Raw genomic sequence first — 25949 nt, forward strand, 5'->3', positions numbered from 1 at the left:
AACAGGTATTACAGCAAATTTTGCCTGCAGCAAGCACCAATGCATTGTATATTCCATACCTTGCAAAAACATATACAGGCTAAATTTACGCGATGAAAACTGCCCAGATTTGAAAATGTGGGATCCTTTTTTTTTCAGCTGAAACACACTAATGAGGGCCACTTTCATTTTAATGCCCAGATGTATTTGCTGTGCTAGTCCGACCCTGGCTGTTCCACGTATTCCGAGTGAATTTATCAATAAATAACACATGACTCAACCCCCAGTGGCTCCAATTGCCCTGTTGGTCCAGTGTCACTCCGAACTGAGGGAGTTCTTGCTGGGTCGGAGGTGCACTCACACGGAGCTGTTCACATAACGTGCTCGCCGTGCAAACCGTAGCAGCCCTCTCAATTGACTCCAGTGACGCCATTTAAACTTATTTTAATTAATGTTTAACCTATCGCAGGTACTGTTTTTAACACTCCGTCGATCGTCAGCCCCTCCTTATCCTCTTACTCCCAAATATACAATTTGGCACCAGCATGACTGAGCTAAACTGTGTGAATCAGGCGAGTGACGAAGGTGCTGGTGCTGACAAGTTCGTGTCTAGTCAGAGGCCAGTCACTCCACTGATGTCCCTACTTGTTCGGTGTGCAGGGGAACGCCAGTTCTCTTGTGTCAGTGAATTAATGAGACACGCGTTTGTGCCTGCTTACTGGCACTATGACTATGAGAGATGGAAACAAACATACAAACTACTGCCACAAACGGATGAGAGAAACTCGCACTTTATTTACTCAGAACTTTTATACAGAATGCAAAGCATGACTGTATTTTCGGCTGAATTGGGTTACATGTTACAACTCATTTACACACTGTGAGAAGTTGGCCCGATATGCAACGTTCGCTATTCTAGCGACCGCTATGTATCGTTCCAACGACCCTTATGGTGTTTGGTTGTAAGTCAACCTATAGACCAGCTATCCTAGTAGCGTGGATACGAGCAGTCTAAGGCTAAAGACTCGAGAGGGCGTGTTAAGCCAGCTGTTTACCACACACGTACCCCTTGAACACCCAGTGAAAGGACACCACACAAGTGTTATGAAAATAAACAGTATATTTATTAAGAATCACAACAGCCCGGTACTCTTTATGAGGACAGGGTACTAAGCACAAACCAAATCTCTTTAGCAAATACTTCAAGTGCACAATTAAAACAAGTGTCCGAGGACACGGAAAGATTAAGGTCTCGGGCGGACCCGATAAGGCAAGTCGGAAGCGAGGGACTCAGGACCCTAGAGTAAGGAGGCTATGCAGGCACCGAAATGCCGAGTTACCTAGCCACGAGGGCTGCGGCTGCACAAGTCTTACAGGCGTCGGGGTCTTCGCTGACGAGCCAGGAGCCGGAAGAAAAGGAGTTGCTGGCCGGCGACCAGTGCTGAATAGTTCGTAGAGATCCAAGCCTGGATCGGAGATTGATGAAACCTGAAAGCAGAGGGGACCAAGTTCGTACTACTAGCCAGTAGTCAGAGGGTACCAGGAAGGCACCGGTTGGCCGTCACCTCGACCAGGTGAGTGGGCGACACTAGGCTCTGCAGTCTCACGGACCAGGAGGCGTTGTCGGCGACCACGGCGGAGGTGCGAGCTGTCCCACGAAGGATGATGCTGTCGGCGTCGCTGGGCCCAGGATGGGGCAACAAGCCTTGGCAGTTCTCAGGGCCATGTGGTGGGCCTAAGATGGCGTCTTGAGTGGACCAGGAGGGTCCGGGGTGCTTCTCGCAAAGACGGAAGCAAGGGCCGGTCTGGAGCAACCAGACCAGCAGTGATGATTCTCGGATGTCGTCACAGAAGGGCACAAGCCAGCGGCTAGTGACCAGACAACGTGTTGAGCAGCGAGCAGAAGGGCCCCACGCAGATCGTGGAGATGCTGGGAGACTGCACTTCGGTGCTGGAGCGGCTCAGGGTCGGGGCTTCTCGGACCCCGGAGCACTCACCAGAGAGTTGCCTCGATGGTCGTGCTGGCGTTAAGAGCGTGCAGGTTCTGATGATGGCCGGTCCCTCGAGGTCTCGTCGCACCCACAGATCACAGCTGAGCTGATGACGTGGGTAGAGGTCAGAGGTGCCAGGGAAGCCGGTTCTCGTCGAGCTGGGCCGTCGGATTCCTTGAGGAAGGACTTACAGCAAACCGCAGAGTTCTTAGTTGGTGCCCGCTGATGCAGGGTGACTACTCCTTAGTCACAAGGGAGAAATCTTGAGAAGAGTCTTGAATGTCCTTTCGTAGAAAGTAGTTCTTGAATCAAAGATGATCTAATTTGGAAGGGTCCCCGCTCCGGTCTTTATTCTAAAGAAAGGGGTGGGTACATGACTAGGTCCTGCCCTAAGGGTGGGACCAGGAAGGGGGGTAGTTACACCCCTCTCCCCTGCCGGACTTTCCCCAGGCCAGGGCCGTCGCCCCTGGAACTGGTTCTAACCGGCAGATGCGTAGTGAGCACCGGGGTGCCACTCCGCAGTCACCTCCTCGCCAAAGCCCTACCTACCCAGAATACACAAACCCTGTCTGGGACGGTGCGAACACCGCCCTCGACGGGAAACCCTTTGTCCAAGTGCTCCTCGCTGGAAGGACTCCCAGCAGCAGGAGGTCAGACTCGTGTCTGTGGTGGCAGCATCCATTTTGTGGAGCTGAGGCTTCAGTTAACTTTAACCGGGGTTCACAGTTACGTACATGTCGTGTCCCTCTAGAAGGGTGGGATGCTAACCTCATCGCCAGAATTGGTGAGAGGGCAGCACCCCGATTCGTATGACACCTTACTCGACATGCCTGGATAACGCGACACCGGAGTTACCGTTATGGTACGCGTTATCATGGAACAGCCATTGGGTCTTGATTCCGCAAGCTGCAACCGGGCTCGGCTCGGGCCTGAACCTAGCTCACACGAGCCCACGCACTCTGCCTTCAGGATTGTTAAGGCCTGCCATAGGAGTGACTGATAGGAACTCGGGTGTCCATTGTATGGTTAGATATAGAGCTACTATACCTAAAGCGAAGGGTGGTTACACGGCTTCGCCCCAGCTGTCGTGCAGCCAGTTGTGTCAAATTTAGGAGGCCAGCCAGGGGTGGCATAATACATGCTTCAGCCCCTGGCGGCCCTGGGTACACCTATGCCCTGTGTTACGGGGTCTGATAAGGTGGCCCAGTACCAATTGGTAAATGCACCTAGGGTACATATCGTAATTTAGAAAGAGAACAGCCAGGCTGTGGGTCTGATTAGCAGGCCTACAGCCAGAGAAAGTCGTAAACCAGTGAAACAAAAGCAAAAAATCTGGGTGATCATAGGATTGCAGACCCTACTCTCCTACATGACCCCCCCCCAAACGTCGGAACAATAAGCTAACCTTGACCAGGTGAGTCTTCTTGTTCTAAGTGGAAATATCTGGAGAGCCCATCGGCATTGCCATGATCAGTACCAGGTCTATGTTCCACTCTAAAGTCCATCCCCTGTAGGGAAATGGACCACCTAAGCAGTTTGGGGTTTTCACCCTTCATCTGATTTAGCCACAAGAGGGGCTTATGGTCGGTCTGAATCTTGAAGTGAGTGCCAAACAAGTATGGCCTCAGCTTCTTCAGGGCCCAAACCACAGCAAAGGCCTCCCTCTCAATAGCTGACCAATTCTTCTCTCTAGGGGTCAGCCTTCTGCTTATAAAAGCAATGGGCTGGTCTTGACCATCAAAATTCAGTTGAGAAAGAACAGCTCCCACACCCAACTCAGAAGCATCTGTTTGGACAATGAATGGTTTGGAGTAGTCCGGACTCTTGAGGATAGGCGCCGTGCACATGGCCTGCTTTAGGTCATCGAATGCTTTTTGACAGCTCGCTGTCCACTGAACCTTTTTTGGCATTTTCTTACTTGTCAGTTCGTTTAATGGTGTCACAATGGAACCATAGTTCCTGACAAACTTCCTATAGTAACCAGTCAGGCCCAAGAAAGCTCGAACCTGAGTCTGGGTGGTTGGAGGAGCCCAGTCCCTGATTGACTGTATCTTGCTCTCCAGTGGCTGAACCTGACCTCCACCTACAAGGTGGCCCAGGTATACAACCTGTGTCTGCCCTATCTGGCACTTGGTGGCCTTGATAGTGAGACCTGCTGCTTGCAGTGCCTCTAACGTCTTCCGCAGGTGGACCAGGTGATCCTCCCAGGTGGAGCTAAAGACAGCGATATCGTCAAGATACGCCGCACAGAAGTCATCCAGCCCAGTAAGGACTTGATTCACCAACCGTTGGAAGGTGGCAGGTGCATTTTTCAGACCAAAGGGCATTACCACGAACTGATAATGCCCACCAGGGGTTGAAAATGCGGTTTTAGGCTTGGCGTCCTCAGCTAACCTGATTTGCCAATACCCAGCTGTCAGGTCAAACGTACTTAAGTAGTTGGCCGAAGCCAATCTATCGATAAGCTCGTCTGCCCTTGGTATTGGGTGGGCGTCAGTCTTAGTGACTGCATTGAGACCCCTGTAGTCTACGCAAAACCTCATCTCTCTCTTACCACCCTGGGTGTGAGGTTTCGGCACTAGAACTACGGGACTAGCCCAAGGGCTATCCGAGGGTTCAATGACTCCCAGCTCCAACATTTTCTGCACTTCACTTTTGATGCAGTCTCTAACGTGATCAGGCTGCCTGTAGATTTTACTCTTGACGGGCAAGCTGTCACCAGTGTCAACCTCATGGGTGCACCAATCGGTCTGACTGGGTGTTAGAGAAAACATATGTCTGAACGACTGAAGAACCTGTTTACAGTCGCTCTGTTGATGTTCGGAGAGGCTGCCACAAAAGACAACACCATCTACCGAGCCATCGTCAGGATTCTGAGTGAGCAGTTCGGGGAGAGGGTCACTCTCCTCTTCCTGTCCCTCATCTAGGGCCATGAGCAAACTCATGTCCTTCCTGTCGACATATGCTTTTAGCCTGTTGACATGAAGCACCCTGTGGGGGCTCCGGGGAGTTCCCAGGTCGACCAGGTAGGTGACCTCTCCCTTTTTCTCCAGGATGGTGTAGGGCCCGGACCATTTGTCCTTGAGTGCTGCTGGGGCCACTGGCTCCAACACCCACACCTTCTGTCCGGGCTGATAAACAGTCAAGACAGCCTTTTGGTCATGCCAAGCTTTTTGGAGTTCTTGGCTGGCCTTAAGGTTTTCAGATGCTTTTTCCATGTATTCAGCCATCCGCGAGCGGAGGCCAAGCACATAGTCCACTATGTTGGCTGCAGGCTTTTTGAGAGGTCTCTCCCATCCTTCCTTCACCAAACACAGGGGTCCTCTTACAGGATGCCCGTACAGAAGTTCAAAAGGGCTGTAGCCAACCCCCTTCTGTGGGACTTCTCTGTAGGCGAACAAGAGGCAGAGGATCAGGACGTCCCATCTACGCCGAAGCTTTTCCGGTAGTCCATGAATCATCCCTTTTAGGGTCCTGTTGAATCTCTCAACAAGCCCATTGCATTGTGGATGATAGGGTGTAGTGAACTTGTAGTTAACACCACATTCCTTCCACATAGCAGTTAAGTAGCTCGACATAAAGTTTGCACCTCTGTCGGAGACGACCTCCTTAGGGAAGCCCACTCTGGAGAATACTCCAACTAGGGCTCTTGCCACAACAGGTGCTGTAGTGGTCCTAAGGGGAATAGCTTCAGGATACCTGGTGGCATGATCCACTACCACCAGTATAAACTTGTGCCCTGATGCTGTAGGTGGTTCCATGGGACCGACGATGTCGATCCCCACCCGTTCAAAGGGCACCCCCACCACAGGCATTGGTATAAGGGGGGCCTTTGTCGTGCCACCTGACTTACCACTGGCTTGGCAAGTGACACAGGAGCGGCAAAACTCCTTGGTATCTTCGTTCATGTGAGGCCAGTGAAAGTGTGAGACAAGCCTGTCCCACGTTTTCGTCTGGCCTAAGTGACCTGCTAAGGGAATCTCGTGGGCCAAGGTAAGTAGGAAACCACGCTGAGACAAGGGTACAACCAGCCTCCTGGTCATGCCAGGCTTGGGGTCTCTTGACTCAGTGTACAGGAGTCCATCTTCCCAGTATACCTTGTGGGTACCTGTGGCGTTCCCAGCAGCCTCAGCAGCAGCCTGCTGTCTGAGGGGTTCAAGAGAAGGGCAGTCTAACTGGTCCTTCCCCAGGTCTTCCCTTGAGGGTCCCCCTGAACCCAAGAATTCAACTTGATCAAGTTCGAACTCCCTAGGCTCAGTTTCCCTCAATTCTTGTAGGTCAGCCTCCTCTGAGACTTGATCCACGACCTGGGGCAAGGGGGAAGGCGCGGCCTTAACCCTACTGCTCTTTTTCTTGGGAGGTGTCTGGTCCGTTGTTCCAGGATCCAGCACCTGTTCAGTGGGGCATTTCCTGACCTGTGACCTAGTCACAGCGAACACATGTGCTGGCAACCCTAACATTTCCATGTGAGTCCGGTGCTCCACTTCTGACCATTGTGATGACTCCAAATCATTGCCCAACAAACAATCCACTGGGAGGTCTGGACTAACTACAACCTTCTTTTGGCCAGTTACCCCTCCCCAGGAGAAAGCTACAATTGCCATACTGTGATTGGTAGTGACATTGCTTGCATTGGTCACCAGGAATTCTGTACCTGGCATGATCTGTCCAGGGTCCACAAAGTTAGGCGTCAACATGGTGACGCTGGCACAAGTGTCCCTATAGGCCTGAGCCATCTTTCCATTTATGAAAGGCGTCTGTCGGTATTTGCCCAAAGTATTGGGGCTTACGTCAGGGGATACGTCTGCGTCCCCTGTACTGACAAGGACAGCCTGAGTGAGTGTGCCAACTAAGTTGTCACGCCCCTCAGAACCCAGGGTTAACCCTACTAAACCCTTGGGAGGTGCACTACCACTGCTGACTGTACTAGGGGGCACAGGTGCCTTAGGGGCGGCAGTGGCAGGAGTCTGCCCTCCTCCTTTCTTGGTGCACTCACTAAACCAGTGAGATTTACTTTTACAGTACTGGCACCATCTTTTGGATTGGCCTTCTTTCTTCTTTTGGGGAGCCTGACCCCCACCCTCTTTGGGTTGTTGGGGACCTGTCGAAGACTTCTGGTCATTTTGTTCCCCTTTAGAATCTTTACCCTTCTGGTCTGCTTTCTTCTGACCACCTTGATTCTGGCCCTGGTTCTGTTTAACTCTTGTACAAACCCATCTGTCTGCCTTCTTTCCCAATTCTTGGGGAGAGGTCAGATCCGAGTCGACAAGATGCTGATGCAACAACTGGTTCTGACAATTGTTTAAAATTTGTTCTCTCATCATCAAATTATACAATCCTTGATAATCAGTAACCTTACTGCCCAGCAACCAGCCCTCAAAAGCCTTAGTGGCACAATCGACAAAATCAGACCAATCTTGAGACTGCGTTTTCTGGGTATCCCTGAACAGCACCCTGTACTGCTCAGTGGTTAGGCCGAACCCTTCAACGAGTGTATTTTTCAAGATTTGGTAATTGTTAGCATCCTCCACCCTTGTGGTGAGGAGCTTGTCTCTTCCTTTTCCTTCAAAGGAGAGCCACAAGATAGCTGCCCACTGACTCTGGGGAACACCCTGCACAGTGCAGGCCCTCTCCAAAGCAGTAATCCATTTGTGGATGTCGTCCCCTTGTTTAAAGGGGGGCACTATCTTACCAAGGTGTTTCGTATCGAAACTCTTTTCCCTATTACTAGGTACATTGCTGCCACCAGTGGGGACTGCCCCACTTAACTGTTGCTCTCTAGCAAAGGCAAGCCTTTCTTTGGCCAGGGCAAGTTCTTCCCTTTCGATCCTCAGATTAGCTGCCCTTTCCTTAGCTTCGTACACTCTCCTCTGAGGGGATGTCATCCCTCTCTGAGAAGAGTTGTGAGAGCCATTGGTTCGAAGGGATCCGCCAGAGTCTCTTGACAGAGATCGGGCTCGTCCATTCCCAATGTTAAGCTGACCTGATAGTGGCCCCAGGGGTCCCCCAGTACCGCTATCATGTTTGCTTAAGTTGGACCTGCTTAGTCTGACGACTTCTACCTGTCCCTTATCTGCCTCATCCCCAGAGAGATCCTCATCCTCATCCTCCTCCACATCTTCGTTCTCAGTTGTGAGGTGGATGAGGTCAGGATCGTCTCGGGTTCCCTCGAGGGGAGGCATGTCTCCTTCTGGATTAGAAGAGCTACGAAGTTTCTCAGCTCTCCTGGCATCATAAGTCTCCAAGAGACCAATCAGAAAGGACGTTGTGGGGTTAGACCCCTGCTGAATCTTCCTGGAGTGACACAGTCGTCTTAACTCCTTGAAGCTCAGCACAGTATATCCTGAAGGGATGACCTGTGGAGGGTCAACTGACACAAGGGGAGACCCAGAGTTTCCTCCTTTGTCCGACATACTGGTTCTAGTGTGGTGTAAGTGATGCACCTACCTACACTACGTGTTTACCTACTGTACCCTCGCTAAGAGTTGTAGCCAAGGTGTGCTAAGCCTTGAGGAGCTACAACAGCTGGTTCAGTAGAACTCAGAGTATTCTAAGCTTTTAGTTATATGTACTAACAGTACTTGTGCGATCTTTCAACAAGATATTCTTAGGATACGTGTGGTAAAACAACAGCAAGCTCAAATCCCACCCGCTGCTCACCAATGTGAGAAGTTGGCCCGATATGCAACGTTCGCTATTCTAGCGACCGCTATGTATCGTTCCAACGACCCTTATGGTGTTTGGTTGTAAGTCAACCTATAGACCAGCTATCCTAGTAGCGTGGATACGAGCAGTCTAAGGCTAAAGACTCGAGAGGGCGTGTTAAGCCAGCTGTTTACCACACACGTACCCCTTGAACACCCAGTGAAAGGACACCACACAAGTGTTATGAAAATAAACAGTATATTTATTAAGAATCACAACAGCCCGGTACTCTTTATGAGGACAGGGTACTAAGCACAAACCAAATCTCTTTAGCAAATACTTCAAGTGCACAATTAAAACAAGTGTCCGAGGACACGGAAAGATTAAGGTCTCGGGCGGACCCGATAAGGCAAGTCGGAAGCGAGGGACTCAGGACCCTAGAGTAAGGAGGCTATGCAGGCACCGAAATGCCGAGTTACCTAGCCACGAGGGCTGCGGCTGCACAAGTCTTACAGGCGTCGGGGTCTTCGCTGACGAGCCAGGAGCCGGAAGAAAAGGAGTTGCTGGCCGGCGACCAGTGCTGAATAGTTCGTAGAGATCCAAGCCTGGATCGGAGATTGATGAAACCTGAAAGCAGAGGGGACCAAGTTCGTACTACTAGCCAGTAGTCAGAGGGTACCAGGAAGGCACCGGTTGGCCGTCACCTCGACCAGGTGAGTGGGCGACACTAGGCTCTGCAGTCTCACGGACCAGGAGGCGTTGTCGGCGACCACGGCGGAGGTGCGAGCTGTCCCACGAAGGATGATGCTGTCGGCGTCGCTGGGCCCAGGATGGGGCAACAAGCCTTGGCAGTTCTCAGGGCCACGTGGTGGGCCTAAGATGGCGTCTTGAGTGGACCAGGAGGGTCCGGGGTGCTTCTCGCAAAGACGGAAGCAAGGGCCGGTCTGGAGCAACCAGACCAGCAGTGATGATTCTCGGATGTCGTCACAGAAGGGCACAAGCCAGCGGCTAGTGACCAGACAACGTGTTGAGCAGCGAGCAGAAGGGCCCCACGCAGATCGTGGAGATGCTGGGAGACTGCACTTCGGTGCTGGAGCGGCTCAGGGTCGGGGCTTCTCGGACCCCGGAGCACTCACCAGAGAGTTGCCTCGATGGTCGTGCTGGCGTTAAGAGCGTGCAGGTTCTGATGATGGCCGGTGTAGGAGAGTAGGGTCTGCAATCCTATGATCACCCAGATTTTTTGCTTTTGTTTCACTGGTTTACGACTTTCTCTGGCTGTGGGCCTGCCAATCAGACCCACAGCCTGGCTGTTCTCTCTCTAAATTACGATATGTGCCCTAGGTGCATTTACCAATTGGTACTGGGCCACCTTATCAGACCCTGTAACCCAGGGCATAGGTGTACCCAGGGCCGCCAGGGGCTGCAGCATGTATTATGCCACCCCTGGCTGGCCTCCTAAATCTGACACAACTGGCTGCATGACAGCTGGGGCAAAGTCGTGTAATCACCCTTTGCTTTAGATATAGTAGCCCTATATCTAACCCTCCAATGGACCCCCGAGTTCCTATCAGTCACTCCTATGGCAGGCCTTGACAATCCTGAAGGCAGAGTGCATGGGCTCGTGTGAACTAAGCTCTGGCCCGAGCCGAGCCCGGTTGCAGCTTGCGGAATCAAGACCCAATGGCTGTTCCATGATAACGCGTACCATATCGGTAACTTCGGTGTCGCGTTATCAAGGCATGTCGAGTAAGGTGTCATACGAATCGGGATGCTGCCCTCTCACCAACTCTGGCGACGAGGTTAGCATTCCGCCCTTCTAGAGGGACACGACATGTACGTAACTGTGAACCCCGGTTAAAGTTAACGAAAGCCTCAGCTCCACAAAATGGATGCTGCCACCACAGACACGAGTCTGACCTCCTGCTGCTGGGAGTCCTTCCAGCGAGGAGCACTTGGACAAAGGGTTTCCTGTCAAGGGCGGTGTTCGCACCGTCCCAGACAGGGTTTGTGTATTCTGGGTAGGTAGGGCTTTTGCGAGAAGGTGACTGCGGAGTGGCACCCCGGTGCTCACTACGCATCTGCCGGTTAGAACCAGTTCCAGGGGCGACAGCCCTGGCCTGGGGAAAGTCCGGCAGGGGAGAGGGGTGTAACTACCCCCCTTCCTGGTCCCACCCTTAGGGCAGGACCTAGTCATGTACCCACCCCTTTCTTTAGGATAAAGACCGGAGCGGGGACCCTTCCAAATTAGATCATCTTTGAATCAAGAACTACTTTCTACGAAAGGACCTTCAAGACTCTTCTCAAGATTTCTCCCTTGTGGCTAAGGAGTAGTCACCCTGCATCAGCAGGCACCATCTAAGAACTCTGCGGTTTGCTGTAAGTCCTTCCTCAAGGAATCCGACGGCCCAGCTCGACGAGAACCGGCTTCCCTGGCACCTCTGACCTCTACCCACGTCATCAGCTCAGCTGTGATCTGTGGGTGCGACGAGACCTCGAGGGACCGGCCATCATCAGAACCTGCACGCTCTTAAAAACCAGCACGACCATCGAGGTAACTCTCTGGTGAGTGCTCTGGGGTCCGAGAAGCCCCGACCCTGAGCCGCTCCAGCACCGAAGTGCAGTCTCCCAGCATCTCCACGATCTGCGTGGGGCCCTTCTGCTCGCTGCTCAGCACGTTGTCTGGTCACTAGCCGCTGGCTCGTGTCCTTCTGTGACGACATCCGAGAATCAACACTGCCGGTCTGGTTGCTCCAGACTGGCCCTTGCTTCCATCTTTTCGAGAAGCACCCCGGACCCTCCCGGTCCACTCAAGACGCCGACAGCGACATCCGTCGTGGGACAGCTCGCACCTCCACCGTGGTCGCCGACAACGCCTCCTGGTCCGAGAGACTGCAGAGCCTAGCGTCGCCCACTCACCTGGTCGAGGTGACGGCCAACCGGTGCCTTCCTGGTACCCTCTGACTACTGGCTAGTAGTACGAACTTGGTCCCCTCTGTTTTCAGGTTTCATTAATCCCCGATCCAGGCTTGGATCTCTACGAACTATTCATCACTGGTCGCCGGCCAGCAACTCCTTTTCTTCCGGCTCCTGGCTCGTCAGCGAAGACCCCGACGCCTGTAAGACTTGCAGCCGCAGCCCTCGTGGCTAGGTAACTCGGCACTTCGGTGCCTGCATAGCCTCCTTACTCTAGGGTCCCGAGTCCCTCGCTTCCGACTTGCCTTAACCTTTCCGTGTCCCCGGACACTTGTTTTAAACTGTGCACTTGAAGTATTTACTAAAGAGATTTGGTTTGTGCTTAGTACCCTGTCCTCATAAAGAGTACAGGGCTGTTGTGATTCTTAATAAATATACTGTTTATTTTCATAACACTTGTGTGGTGTCCTTTCACTGGGTGTTCAAGGGGTACATGTGTGGTAAACAGCTGGCTTAACACGCCCTCTCGAGTCTTTAGCCTTAGACTGCTCGTATCCACGCTACTAGGATAGCTGGTCTATAGGTTGACTTACAACCAAACACCATAAGGGTCGTTGGAACGATACATAGCGGTCGCTAGAATAGCGAACGTTGCATATCGGGCCAACTTCTCACAGCCGGTCCCTCGAGGTCTCGTCGCACCCACAGATCACAGCTGAGCTGATGACGTGGGTAGAGGTCAGAGGTGCCAGGGAAGCCGGTTCTCGTCGAGCTGGGCCGTCGGATTCCTTGAGGAAGGACTTACAGCAAACCGCAGAGTTCTTAGTTGGTGCCCGCTGATGCAGGGTGACTACTCCTTAGTCACAAGGGAGAAATCTTGAGAAGAGTCTTGAATGTCCTTTCGTAGAAAGTAGTTCTTGAATCAAAGATGATCTAATTTGGAAGGGTCCCCGCTCCGGTCTTTATTCTAAAGAAAGGGGTGGGTACATGACTAGGTCCTGCCCTAAGGGTGGGACCAGGAAGGGGGGTAGTTACACCCCTCTCCCCTGCCGGACTTTCCCCAGGCCAGGGCCGTCGCCCCTGGAACTGGTTCTAACCGGCAGATGCGTAGTGAGCACCGGGGTGCCACTCCGCAGTCACCTCCTCGCCAAAGCCCTACCTACCCAGAATACACAAACCCTGTCTGGGACGGTGCGAACACCGCCCTCGACGGGAAACCCTTTGTCCAAGTGCTCCTCGCTGGAAGGACTCCCAGCAGCAGGAGGTCAGACTCGTGTCTGTGGTGGCAGCATCCATTTTGTGGAGCTGAGGCTTCAGTTAACTTTAACCGGGGTTCGCAGTTACGTACATGTCGTGTCCCTCTAGAAGGGTGGGATGCTAACCTCATCGCCAGAATTGGTGAGAGGGCAGCACCCCGATTCGTATGACACCTTACTCGACATGCCTGGATAACGCGACACCGGAGTTACCGTTATGGTACGCGTTATCATGGAACAGCCATTGGGTCTTGATTCCGCAAGCTGCAACCGGGCTCGGCTCGGGCCTGAACCTAGCTCACACGAGCCCACGCACTCTGCCTTCAGGATTGTTAAGGCCTGCCATAGGAGTGACTGATAGGAACTCGGGTGTCCATTGTATGGTTAGATATAGAGCTACTATACCTAAAGCGAAGGGTGGTTACACGGCTTCGCCCCAGCTGTCGTGCAGCCAGTTGTGTCAAATTTAGGAGGCCAGCCAGGGGTGGCATAATACATGCTTCAGCCCCTGGCGGCCCTGGGTACACCTATGCCCTGTGTTACGGGGTCTGATAAGGTGGCCCAGTACCAATTGGTAAATGCACCTAGGGTACATATCGTAATTTAGAAAGAGAACAGCCAGGCTGTGGGTCTGATTAGCAGGCCCACAGCCAGAGAAAGTCGTAAACCAGTGAAACAAAAGCAAAAAATCTGGGTGATCATAGGATTGCAGACCCTACTCTCCTACACACACAGTCACAGAGGCCCTTATATAAGGCAACCCAAGGAACGTGCCAACAATGTACAGTCTTCAGAGTTTATTCAATGTTATATTGTTTTCATTTTTAATTATTATGTATGCACATGCACAATGGCACTCACCACATGGGAAGGAAGTCGGAACGGGAAACCAAGAATCAGGCGTGAGCGCTCTCACTGCACAGGACCATCTCTTCCCAGAGCAAGGGCAGGTGGCACGGCGATATCGCAGTCCCACCTGCCCCATCACAGTCAGGCACGGGTTGCCAAACGCAGCCGCAAGAAGAGCTCAGAGCATCCATAGAAGCACCAAGCACCTGCACGCCACTGCCAACGGACCCGAGCCGGCGCACAAGGAGGCATGCATGAGCTGAGCATCCCAGGTGACAGGGTAAAGGAGTCCCGGCGCGTGGCGCAACACAAACCACCTCAACCCCCAGACTAGAGAGCTTCTTCTTCGCCCCTCTGAAACCCGCCTCCTTAACGAAATCCCCCTCACTCCAAAGCCGGCAGAGACAGGCAACATTTAAATACTTAAGTATAATTTACATGCGATATGTATGTATAGGCGTTCTTTTATAGCGCTATAACTGTCACCCAACGGGCATCCTGGCGCTTAGACTGTTATGACACAATACATGATGTTTCCAGCTTCCAATCTATTTACATTGTTCTGGGGAACAGATGGGTCTTTAATGCTTTTTTAAAGGAAGAAAAATCTTCCAGGCCCCTCAGGCCTAGCGGTATAGAATTCCACAGCCGCGCTGCAGTAAACCTGAAGGACCGACCACCCATCCGGGACCTCAGAAACTTGGGTACTACCACCAAGTAAGCCGAGGCTGACCGGAGTGGTCTTGGAGGGATGTACCATGAGAAAAGATCCTGCAGAGGAGACGGGCCTTGTCCGTGTAGAGCCCTAAAAACCAAACACAAAGCTTTGAAGTTCACCCGTTGAGAGATTGGCAACCAATGGAGGTCCCTAAGTGCCTTGGCAGAAGAGTCCAGGCGGCGTCGCGAGAGTGCCAGTTTGGCAGCAAAATTCTGTACTTGTTGGAGTTTTCCTAGCAGAGTAACTGGTGCCCCCAGCAGCAGTGCGTTGCAGTAGTCGAGACGACTTAAAATTATGCTCCGCACTACCTCTGGTCTGGCCTGTACCGGGAGCAAGGGTAGAATCTTTCGCAATGATCCAAGTAATGCCATACAAGTGGCCACCGTTTTTTTCACTGATGTGTCCAGCTGTAAGTCGGAACTAAACATTACCCCCAAATTCCGAACCGATTCGGCAGGCAGACTAGTACCTTGGAAATCAGGAGGCCAAAAACCCTGTGGTAGGGGTCTGGGGGTCCGTTTCATAGAGCAATTTAGCACCTCGGTTTTCGAGCTGTTAAATTGCAGGGAGTTGTTACCCAGCCATTCTGCCATGGTGCTCATGCATCGATGGAAGACCTCCTGTGACACCCCGTCCTTACCCTCAAACAAGAAGATAAGTTGGGTGTCATCGGCGTAGTTGGTGACTGTTATGCCAAAAGATTTAATCAGCGTGATCAGGGGACGGAGGTAAAGATTGAAAAGAATGGGGCTGATGGCCGAGCCCTGGGGTACTCCCTGACCAACCCTCCTGATGTTGGATTTAAAGGGTGGCAGGGCAACTACCTGGTGCCTTTGATTGAGATATGACACCAGCCATTCAAGGGCCAAGCCCGACACCCCAGCCTCCGTCAGTCCCCTGACCAGGATTGCATGGCTGACCGTGTCGAATGCGGCCGTCATGCCGAGCAGCACTAAAAAGGCTGCTCGACCCTGGTCGGCACGCGTTCGAAGGTCATCGAGAACAGTCACCAATGCCGACTCTGTCCCATGTGCCGGTCTAAACCCAAACTGAGCCACATCCAAACAATCAGTAGTCTCAAGAAAGTTGGAGAGATGTTTTGTGGCCAGTTTCTCTAGAATTTTAATAGGGAATGGCAAGAGAGAGATGGGCCTAAAGTTGGCTGGGCATGTGGGGTCCAGATTCTCCTTTTTAAGCAGTGGGGAGACCACCGCCAATTTCCAGCAATCTGGAACCCGTGCTGAAGTGAGAGACTGGCGACAGATGGAAAAAAGTGGGGGAAACAGCTCTTCACGAAAAAGTTTCCAGAATTTGGGTGGAAGAGGATCAGAAGGTGAGCCAGAGGACACCCCGTCAGCCAAAGAGCAGAAGTCCTCAAAAGATGGTAGAGGAAAGTTGCTCAGCTCACCTGATTTAGTACACTCCTTCCTATTCTCAAACGAGATGGAATCTTGCACAGCACGGCCAGTTGACGAGGGAAGATTGTTTAAGATGTTGGCAATCTTATCCTCAAAGGCCTGTGCTAGCGAATCACAGAGAGCTTGAGAGGCCGGGATGACATTTTTGGTACAGCCAGGATGGGCCAGGTCCTTTACGATCTTAAATAAGGCCTGAGATTTATTTACAGCTGCCATCAAAGATTCTTCTAAGAATCTAGCTTTGGCAAGCTTGATCTGGATTTTATAGGACGCCAGTGCTTGTTTGAAGAGGACTCTATGTGATTCCAGGTACTGTTTCCTCCAGGTCCGCTCAGCCTGTTTACATTGGAGCTTGAGCTGCCGAAGTTCTTCCGAGTACCATGGCATAGCAAGATTAGTCCTATCTTTGATTTTTCGCAGCGGGGCCAAAGAGTCCAGAGAAGCCGAGATACGCTGACAGAGAGTCTCGTAACTTACGTCCACATTCGCTCCCAATACAAAGCCATCTGGCAGCAGAGAGGGCAAGATCGTTTGTTTGAGGAGTCTAGACCATTGTCTCCCCATTCTAGTGCCCCCCACACTCCCTTTCTTTAATGGAGCACTAGTGCACGAGAGGGAGAACTGGACAAGGGCGTGATCCGTCCAACACTGAGGCAGGACGTCACGTATAGCCGTTCGACAAGCGTCAGCAAAAAGTAGATCAAGAATATGGCCCTTTGAATGGGTTTCGGAGAGTACCAGTTGTTGTAGCTCAATATTATGACAAGCTTGGACCAGCTCTACATAGGCCTTCTTGGTCGGTCCCTCTGACCAAAGATTGAAATCCCCTAACACCATCAACTTTGTGTGGGAGTGGGAGAGATTGTATATTAAGTCTATGAGCTCAGGTACAGCAGATAACGAGCTAGCCAGGGGTCTATAACATAGTAGATCCGTGAATAGCACGCCTCCTTGGTCCTTGATGGAGAAACCCAAAGTTTCGCACCCAGCAATTGCCTTGATGATAAGCTGGGAGACGTCAAGAGTCTGCCTAAAAATTAATCCAGTTCCACCTCCTCTGGCTCCCACCCTGGGATTATGCCTTATTTTGAAGCCAGTGGGACAAGCTGTCCCCAGTTCCACCGAGCAAGTCGGTGCTGTCCAAGTCTCTGTCATGAAGAGTACGTCTAGATGGTAAGACTCGATAAGTAACGCAATTTCTTCACAGTGTTTGATGAGAGATCTCACATTCAACAAGCAACAGGACAAGGCAACTGGGTGCTTACTGGTGATATTATACTTTCGGTTACTGAGTGAACCGAGATTAAGGCGTAAAAGTTCATCGCGGGAATAAGAGTAAGAAGTTACATCTTGGTTCCGAGAGGCAGAACTTTCGGCGCCCGGCGCGTCCTGTGCGCGAACGGGCGCAAACGGGCTTACCTCTGGCGCACCTCCGGCGCTCCGCCGGCGCGCCCGCTGCGCGCCTACGCTGCGCGCTTTAGGGAGTCCATCATATATAGCCGTATACGCAAGAGTCCTGTAGTGCGATCACTAGCCCCCCAACCTAGATGGTGCCAGCAATTCGGCACTCCCTGGTTCCCTCACTCACCCAAGGTGGCGGCTACCAACACCGCAGCGCGATGTCCCCAGGAGCCCTAAGGTGCCCTGAAGCGCTCGAATTCCCGCAAAGTGCGGAATGAGGTCACAATTATAGTGCGGGTAAGAGTGGTACTAATAACACGCTATGAGAGAGGTAGCGCCTAGCGCCAAGATCGACAGCGCGAGCGCGCAGTAAAGTAGAATAATTTTAAAATAATTAAAACAGCAATGCGGCAATAGATTCTGCAGCGCGCAATGGTCATGTAAGTCTGCAATATGCGATAATAATACATAATAAAATATATAAAACTTACCTTGGCTTCCCGCGCTGACTCCCGAGACTGCAGACTTCCGACTCCCGCCGTCCTGGATTTTGAATGCGTCTGACGTGGTCTGGGCTCTCGTCAACAGGAAGGCTGCAGGCAACCTCCCTCCCCTCCACCGCAGCCAGCACCGATTGGTTCGGACGGCTGCCCCAACAGTGTCATTTCTCTGTCTGTATGCTGCAGAGAACGGAGAGGAGGAAGCAGAGTACTTAATCGCTGTATCCTATCTACTTTATCAGAGAGCATTGCAGTGGCATTCCTAGCTTCAGTTAAATCTGTTTGCATCTGAACAATAACCCTCATTAAATCATCCATGGTGGCCATAATGTCAAAACTCTCAGACCGGGAGGAATATTATTCGTGGGCTCACTATTCTGTCAGGTTGCTTCATCCTCAGGGTCTGGAGTGATGATATAAGGGGCCCACCTCTCAATACCTCCAACTCTGATTGTAATGATTACACAGAGTATTGAAGTGATTAAGCGGGGGAAAGGGAATTAGGAAGGGAACAGCTGGGAAGGAGATCTGAAAAGGAAAAGTTACTCGCAAACAAAAATACACGCACTTTCCTTCGCACAAAGACGTAAATTAGGACATCAGATTCTGTCCTTCAATCAGGAACTAGCTTAAGAGCTTTGTGGCTTGCGTTTATTCAGACAATCAGACTCTTAGTTGACCTTTCTTAGATCCGCTATATTGTGGCGATAATACTTCACTTCAGTATCAACTGCTCAAAGGCATAAGCGGCAGAATTTGGTTTAGGTCTTTCTATGACTAGGTTTTCAATCACCTAAACAATCAGGGTCTTATATTTCCTTATTTTATGTGACTTAAAAGTGTTCCCAAAAACATTCATGGAACTACTATAGAACAAGAATCGCACTCGTGAATATGGTAATGAGCTAGAGAAAGCATGCATAGAATTTCTACTGAACAAGAATCACACTCGTGAATAAGGTAAATGATCTTGAAAATCAAATTGAATGTTCCTAATAAATCACTGAAATGGTTTTAACAAGATTCGCAATCTTACCTGTAGAGTGGACCTCTGTCTCCTTTCTCTCACTCTGCTCCTTCACTCGTTTTTCTATCCTTTCTATCTTTCACCTTTCTGCATCTCTGCTCTTTTGTGCGTTATTTCTGCCCATTTTCCCTTTCTCTCCCTCTGCTCCTTCACTCGTTTTTCTACCCTTTCTATCTTTCACCTTTCTGCACCTCTGCTCTTTTGTGCCTTATTTCTGCCCATTTTCCCTTTCTCTCCCTCTGCTCCTTCACTCGTTTTCACTCGTTTTTCTACCCTTTCCATCTTTCACCTTTCTGCCCTTTTCTGCATCTCTGCTCTTTTGTGGCTTATTTTCCCTTTTTTTCTTTATCCCTTCTTTCCTCCCTTTACCTTTCCCCGCCGCTGCTGCCCCTGCGGCCCCTCCCCCCCCCCCAGCGCGACCGGCCCAATCCAGCTCCTCTCCCCGCTCCCGCCTCGCAGCTGTCCAGCCCCCCCCGACCCCTACTTAATGGCGGCCACTGGTGCACAGAAAGGCGCGTCAAAGGCAAGTACGTCTGCGCCCGTCCGCGACCCGTCCGCGACCAGCACCAGGAACCCTGGACCTCTGCCCCGCCAACGCTACGACCCAGCAGCACTCCACGCACTCAACCTAGGCTGCAACAACAACTGCAAGCTAGCATCACCAGCCGACACCCATTGACCCTTCAGCTGTCACCGCTGCCGGCACACCTGCAGCACCGCCAAGAACACGGATCCAGCACAACCCGCCCCCAAGAACACAACAGAACCGAAGACCCTGCAATGCATCCTCCTCAACGTCCGATCCCTCCACAAACACGCCACAGAAATCTGGGACCTCCTCGACAGCACCACCCCGGACGTAGCATTCTTCACCGAAACCTGGACCAACGCCACCTCGGGACCGGACATCGCCATCGCCATCCCCCAAGGATACAAGATCTCCAGGAAGGACCGCCCCACCCACCCAGGAGGAGGAATCGCCATCGTCCACAAATCCAGCCTCCGTCTGAGCACACTCCCTGACGAGTCCACAAAACTGATGGAACACCTTCACTTCAAGATACTGGCCAGCCCCACCGCCGCCCTCCGAGGAACCCTGATCTACCGACCCCCTGGACCCCGCGGACCCTTCGCCAACTCCATCACGGACATTATCTCCCCGCAGGCCATCGCATCCATTAACTACACCCTGCTGGGAGACCTCAACTTCCACCTCGACAATCAACTGGACCCCAACACCACATGCCTCCTGGACAACCTCCACAACATTGGACTCTGCCAGATCGTGAAAGAGCCCACGCACTCAGCAGGACACACCCTCGACCCCCTCTTCACTACAGGAAACTCCATCACCTTCAGCCACACCTCCGAACTCCCATGGACCGACTATCGTTGCGTCCACTTCACCTTCAGAACACACACCATCCACAGACACCAGCACCTGCTTCCAGAAAGAAACTGGACCAAAATCACCAACGACCAGCTCACCTCCTCACTCAACTCCACCCCAACCATTGCGGAAAACGACGACCCCAACACCGCAGCTCGAACCCTGCATAGATGGATCTCGGACAGCACCAACACCATAGCCTCCCTCAAGAAAAACAAAAATACCCGAGCCAAGAAAGCCAGATGGTTTACCACCGAACTTCGAGAGTCCAGGCGCACATGCCGCCGCCTCGAAAAGGCCTGGAGAAACACCAAATCCACAGAAGCCCACAACAATTTCAGAGCCGCCATCAACGCCCACCATCAACTCATCAGAGAAACGAGGAAAAAAGCGATTGAAGACAGAATCTCCACCCACGCACACAACAGCAAGGAACTCTTCAGCATCATCAAGGAGTTCGCCCAACCCACCAGCGAGTCTACTGACATCCCTCCCTCACAAGACCTCTGCAACAAACTCAGCACCTTTTTCCACCACAAAATCAAGAGCATCTACGACAACTTCGACAAAGACAACCAACACACTGAACCCTCACGAACCACCCCGACACCCGGAAACCAGCGATTGATGACTGGACAGCCCTCACCATCGAAGACACACTGAAGACAATGAAGTCAATCCACTCAGGGGCCCCCACGGACCCCTGCCCTCACCACATCTTCAACAGAGCCGCCGATACCATCGCACCCATGCTCCACCACACCATCAACCGCTCCCTGGCGACCGCCTCATTCCCCGACGACTGGAAACACGCAGAGGTCAACCCCCTCCTAAAGAAACCCTCAGCGGACCCCACCGACCTCAAAAACTACAGACCAATCTCCCTGCTCCCTTACCCAGCGAAAGTCATCGAGAAAGCCATCAACAGCCAACTCGCCACATACATTGAAGAACACAACATCCTCGACTCCTCCCAATCCGGCTTCAGAAAAAACCACAGTACGGAAACCACCCTCCTCGCCGCAACAGACGACATCCGCACCCAACTGGACAAAGGAGAAACAGTAGCCATCATCCTCCTAGACCTATCAGCGGCGTTCGACACAGTCTCCCACTGCACCCTAATGCGCAGACTCTACGACGCAGGAATCCAGGACAAGGCCCTCGACTGGATCTGCTCCTTCCTCTCCTGCAGGACGCAACGGGTCAGACTCCCCCTTTCCTCTCAGACCCCACACCTACCACCTGCGGAGTCCCCCAGGGCTCCTCCCTCAGCCCGACGCTCTTCAACGTCTACATGGCTCCACTTGCCCCCATCGTCAGAACCTACTGACTCAACATCGTGTCATACGCAGACGATACCCAGCTCATCCTCTCCCTATCCAACGAGCCCAACACCGCCAGACGCAACTTTCGAGAAGGCATGGAAGCCATCGCCAAATGGATGAAAAACAGCTGCCTACAACTAAACACCAACAAAACAGAAGTACTCATCATAGGCCCAAACCCCGACGCCTGGAGCGACACCTGGTGGCCCACCGCCCTCGGAAACCCGCCAACCCCCACACACCACGCACGCAACCTGGGAATCATCCTGGACTCTGAGCTCAAAATGGACCGCCAGATCAACTCTGTCTCATCTTCCTGCTTCCACACCCTCCGCCTCCTTCGTAAGACCTTCAAATGGATCCCCCTCGAACACCGAAAGACAGTCACTCACGCCCTGGTCACCAGCAGACTCTACTACGGCAACGCACTCTATGCCGGAATAAACAAAAACCTCATCCGCAAGCTACAGAACATCCAGAACGCCGCCGCAAGACTGGTCCTCAACCTGCCAAAACACTGCCACATCTCCCAGCTCCTGCGCACACTCCACTGGCTCCCCGTCGAGGCGAGAATCACCTTTAAGATGCTCACCCACGCACACAAGGCCCTCCACGGCACCGGACCAGCATACCTGAACAGCCGGCTCAAATTCCAGGCACCCCAAAGGACCCTACGATCAGCTCAGCTCTCCTACGCCGTGGTCCCCCGCACCAGAAAGACCAGATCGGGAGGCCGCTCCTTCTCCTTCCTCGCGGCCAAAGCATGGAACGCCCTTCCGCTCCACCTCAGACAGACAACATCGCTCCCCTTCTTCGCAAGAAACCTCAAAACTTGGCTCTTCGACAGACCCCCTCCTTGATGGAATGGAACCTGCACCCCCCCAGCCCTAGCGCCTTGAGACCCTTACGGGTGAGTAGTTGCGCTTTAACAAACTCCTGATTGATGGATTGACTCTACTTCTGAATCTGGGTTAGTGACAGGTAATCCCCCCAAAAGCTAGCCTCACCGGGAGCCCATCAAGAAGAGAAGTCTCTGCAGATTCTAAACTCCTCCTGCAGCTCAGCGAGCGTTGTAGCAGATTTCAGGCACCCAGAACTCTCCACCAATCAAAAGAAGAAAGCTGGCCTCGCAGAGAAACGGAACCCCAAGATCCTCTTCCTCCTTCACCAAAACACGCTGAATAGTGAGCACGGGTGACTGGGCGCGGCCGCTGACATCATCGTAGGGCCGCCCCGTGCCAAACCTCACGCATCTCGCGTGAGGTGCCGAACCACACGCATCTCGCTGGAGGTGCCGAACCACACGCATCTCGCATGAGGTGCCGAACCTCACTATTCTCGCGTGAGGTGCCGAACCCCACGCATCTCGCGTGAAGTACCAAACCTCACGCATCTCGGGTGAGGTGCCAAACCTCACGCATCTCGGGTGAGGTGCCGAACCCCACGCATCTCGCGTGAAGTACCAAACCTCACGCATCTCGGGTGAGGTGCCAAACCTCACGCATCTCGGGTGAGGTGCAAACCCGCACGCATCTCGCGTGAGGTTGTGGTAAATTTAAATTACCTATACGGAATTTTATGCGGTAAAGTTCAATAAGAATAACTCAATCAGAAATAAGAGGCAGAGTCCGTGGCATCTGAGTTTATAAGGGTTTTATTCCTTAAAAAGGAATTGGTTCGAACCAGGTATCATGTTCCATCACCACGAGGGTTCAGGAAGGGAATGGACATGGACATGTACAATGCTTTATTAACAGAATATCATATATATAGTCAATGCATATAGTGGTGATGAATGCAGAAGGCGTAACAGCTGAGAGAAACGAGATAAGAACACATGTACGTAACAGAAGGCGTGCATGAGGGCGTACACGGAGGTGTGTGCTAGACAACGTCATAGAGAAGTGTCACAGGTAGGTGGATCCACAGAGGAATCCTGCAGTGTCAGCAGAAATATGTGGCAGAGATGCGCACGCAGCAGCATGAGGTATGATTGACGTGGAACTGGAGGGTGAAGGGGACTTGACATTTAGCCCTACATGAGGAGACAGAAGTCTGGGGTGTCAGAACAACCTAATCCCAAATCATATCTAGTATCTTGTGTTTGAGGAACTGTATTATCTAGAAGGAAAGGTCTCTCGGGCAGAGGCTATTCTATACTGACTGCTAGTGCGTGCATATGCGACTACGTGTCTACGTGTAAAGCAAGGGGGTCATGGGCCTACCATGGTAACAGGAGCTATGAATTACTTGCAAGGAGACAGAAAGGCCGGGCCCTTTGCTCTGCAGCTGGGAAGGATGTTTACCTAAACTACTAGACAGGAATGTATTTTCGAGGAGCGGAGCAGATAACTTGAAGGCTGAATACAGTCTTTGCAGGCAAGCAGGTCGAGCCAGGCACCGCTTGCCGCACAGGGAGTAAGGCAAGGGTCATGGAAGCGGCAGACTGCAGCTTTCAGAGACAGAAGGCAGAAAGGGCTCGATGGCAGGAATCAGGACCTAACTCACCAGAGCCAGGGAAACGTGAAAGTGCACCATGTAAAGACGGTGGCAAGGCATACTTAGGAACTGAATATCCAACCCATTCATGGTGGATCTGAAAGAGGACATGTTAACGTTGGACGCAAATGTATTTGCGTCTTCATAGCTGGTTGTGGAGGGAACATACATGTACTTGAAGCACGTACATGGAGCCGTTGGGGTCTACGTTAGGGGACACAATTGACCATAAAAATTCATATTACCTCATTCCCTCCTTGTCCCCTACGGACCCTTCATGATATATCAATCCTCATTAATCTATCAATCTGTTCATGTAACATCATTTGCTCTTCTTTCTTCTTACGGTGTTTTGAACGTGGACTTGAATGGGGAATACATGATGTGGCGCACAAGCCGCAAATCGCTGGCCCACATTGCAGACATAGGCAACAACTGAATACTATGAGAAGGGCTATTCCGAGGAAGGATAGGACTTTCCATCCCCAGGCCGATAGTACACTCCAGAACCAACCGGACCAAGTCCAGGTGCCTGGATTCTGGTGTATCTGACTTGCAATCTTGTGAAGACGGGTTATGGCTCTATATACTGATGGCGCGTTTTCTGGAATGAAAACACAGCAGCCCGATCCGATGACTCTACAAGCTCCGCCCCTATCGGCCAGGATGACGTCAAGGACAAGACGATTTTGAAGAACAACAATCCGCATAGCAGACAGCTCCTCCGTTAAGTTACCTAGGGCGGAAGTAGTTTCATTCACTACTGCTTCGAGGGTTCTGGTTAATTTACGTATCAGTTTACTGTTAAAGACAGCACCTAAGTAGGGAAAGAAACCTTTATTGAAGTCTGTATACTGCTCCCATGCCGTTTCAGTGTAGTCGACAATCGGGAGATCTCTCTTGGGTCTAACGTGTACTAGATGGGAGTCCCTATGATAATCAGGAGGGGCTAGGAAAACAGGTGGCAGAAGGAATGCAATGTAACAGGTGCCATCCCAATCTAGAGGTAAGCGTATATATGCGGTATGACCACAAATGAAATAGGAATGACGGGAAGCTTTAAATGTAGACTTGCCTTTATCACTGAATTCGATCACAGTAGTACATCTACTATGACCCAGGTGTACTGAACCATTCTTTCTGACACATAATTCACCTTTGACTGGTAATACGGACATAGCGGGCAAGACTGGTTCGGTTTCGGATTCAACATTCAGAATCATGAGGTTAAGTGTAAAGTTACCTAATCCATATACTTCGTTTTTTAGATCAGTCCCTGTCCTTTTGGGAAGACCCTCCTTGTCAGGGAAACATACTTTATGCAGAACGGTGTTCAGATTTCCCCATACCCAGTTGCCCTGGTAAACTACGGAATTGGAATCTAAAGAGTTCATTAAACTAAACCATGCACCACAGGAACCATTGTGTGTGAACGGGTACGGAAAGAGGGGCAGAACTCCCTTGTATTTCTGATAGGGAGGGAGTCGGCCACATATCCAACAATTCGTAGCATTGCTGGTCTGATGGGAATGATGTAACATACTAATGAATGTATTGTTGCGCAGCGCAAGTCGGTAAGACAACTCATGCGGGGGCAGTTCACTGAAAGTGTGCTCGGCAGTGACATTTAAGGAAGAATGTGCACGCTTGAAAATAGGATAATATATATGTAACAGTATACTTGCAGCAATAATCAGAAGACTCAGAAAAAACATAATCAATAGTGTCACAATACAGTGACTACGAAGTGATTTACAATATTCACGTTTCTTGAGCTGTTTCTGTCTATCTCTCTCTCTATTGGGGTCTAGGGGATACATGTCAGAAACTCGTCTAACCGATTCACCTAGGGGAGGACTTAAACAATTAAACTGTCTGACTTGCTAGACCTCAACTTTAATTTATAGTCCTGAGAAGAAGTTTTCTCAACCAGGGGGAGTTTTGAGTCAGTCTGTGAAGGAGGGCAGGGCTGGGAGTCTAGATCTGGCGGCAGTCCATGGCATTTTTTAGCATGACTCGAGTGAAGCCAGCCCTT

The sequence above is a fragment of the Lissotriton vulgaris genome, chromosome 12 (genome assembly GCF_964263255.1).
Source record: "Lissotriton vulgaris chromosome 12, aLisVul1.2, whole genome shotgun sequence".
Classification (NCBI taxonomy): domain Eukaryota; kingdom Metazoa; phylum Chordata; class Amphibia; order Caudata; family Salamandridae; genus Lissotriton; species Lissotriton vulgaris.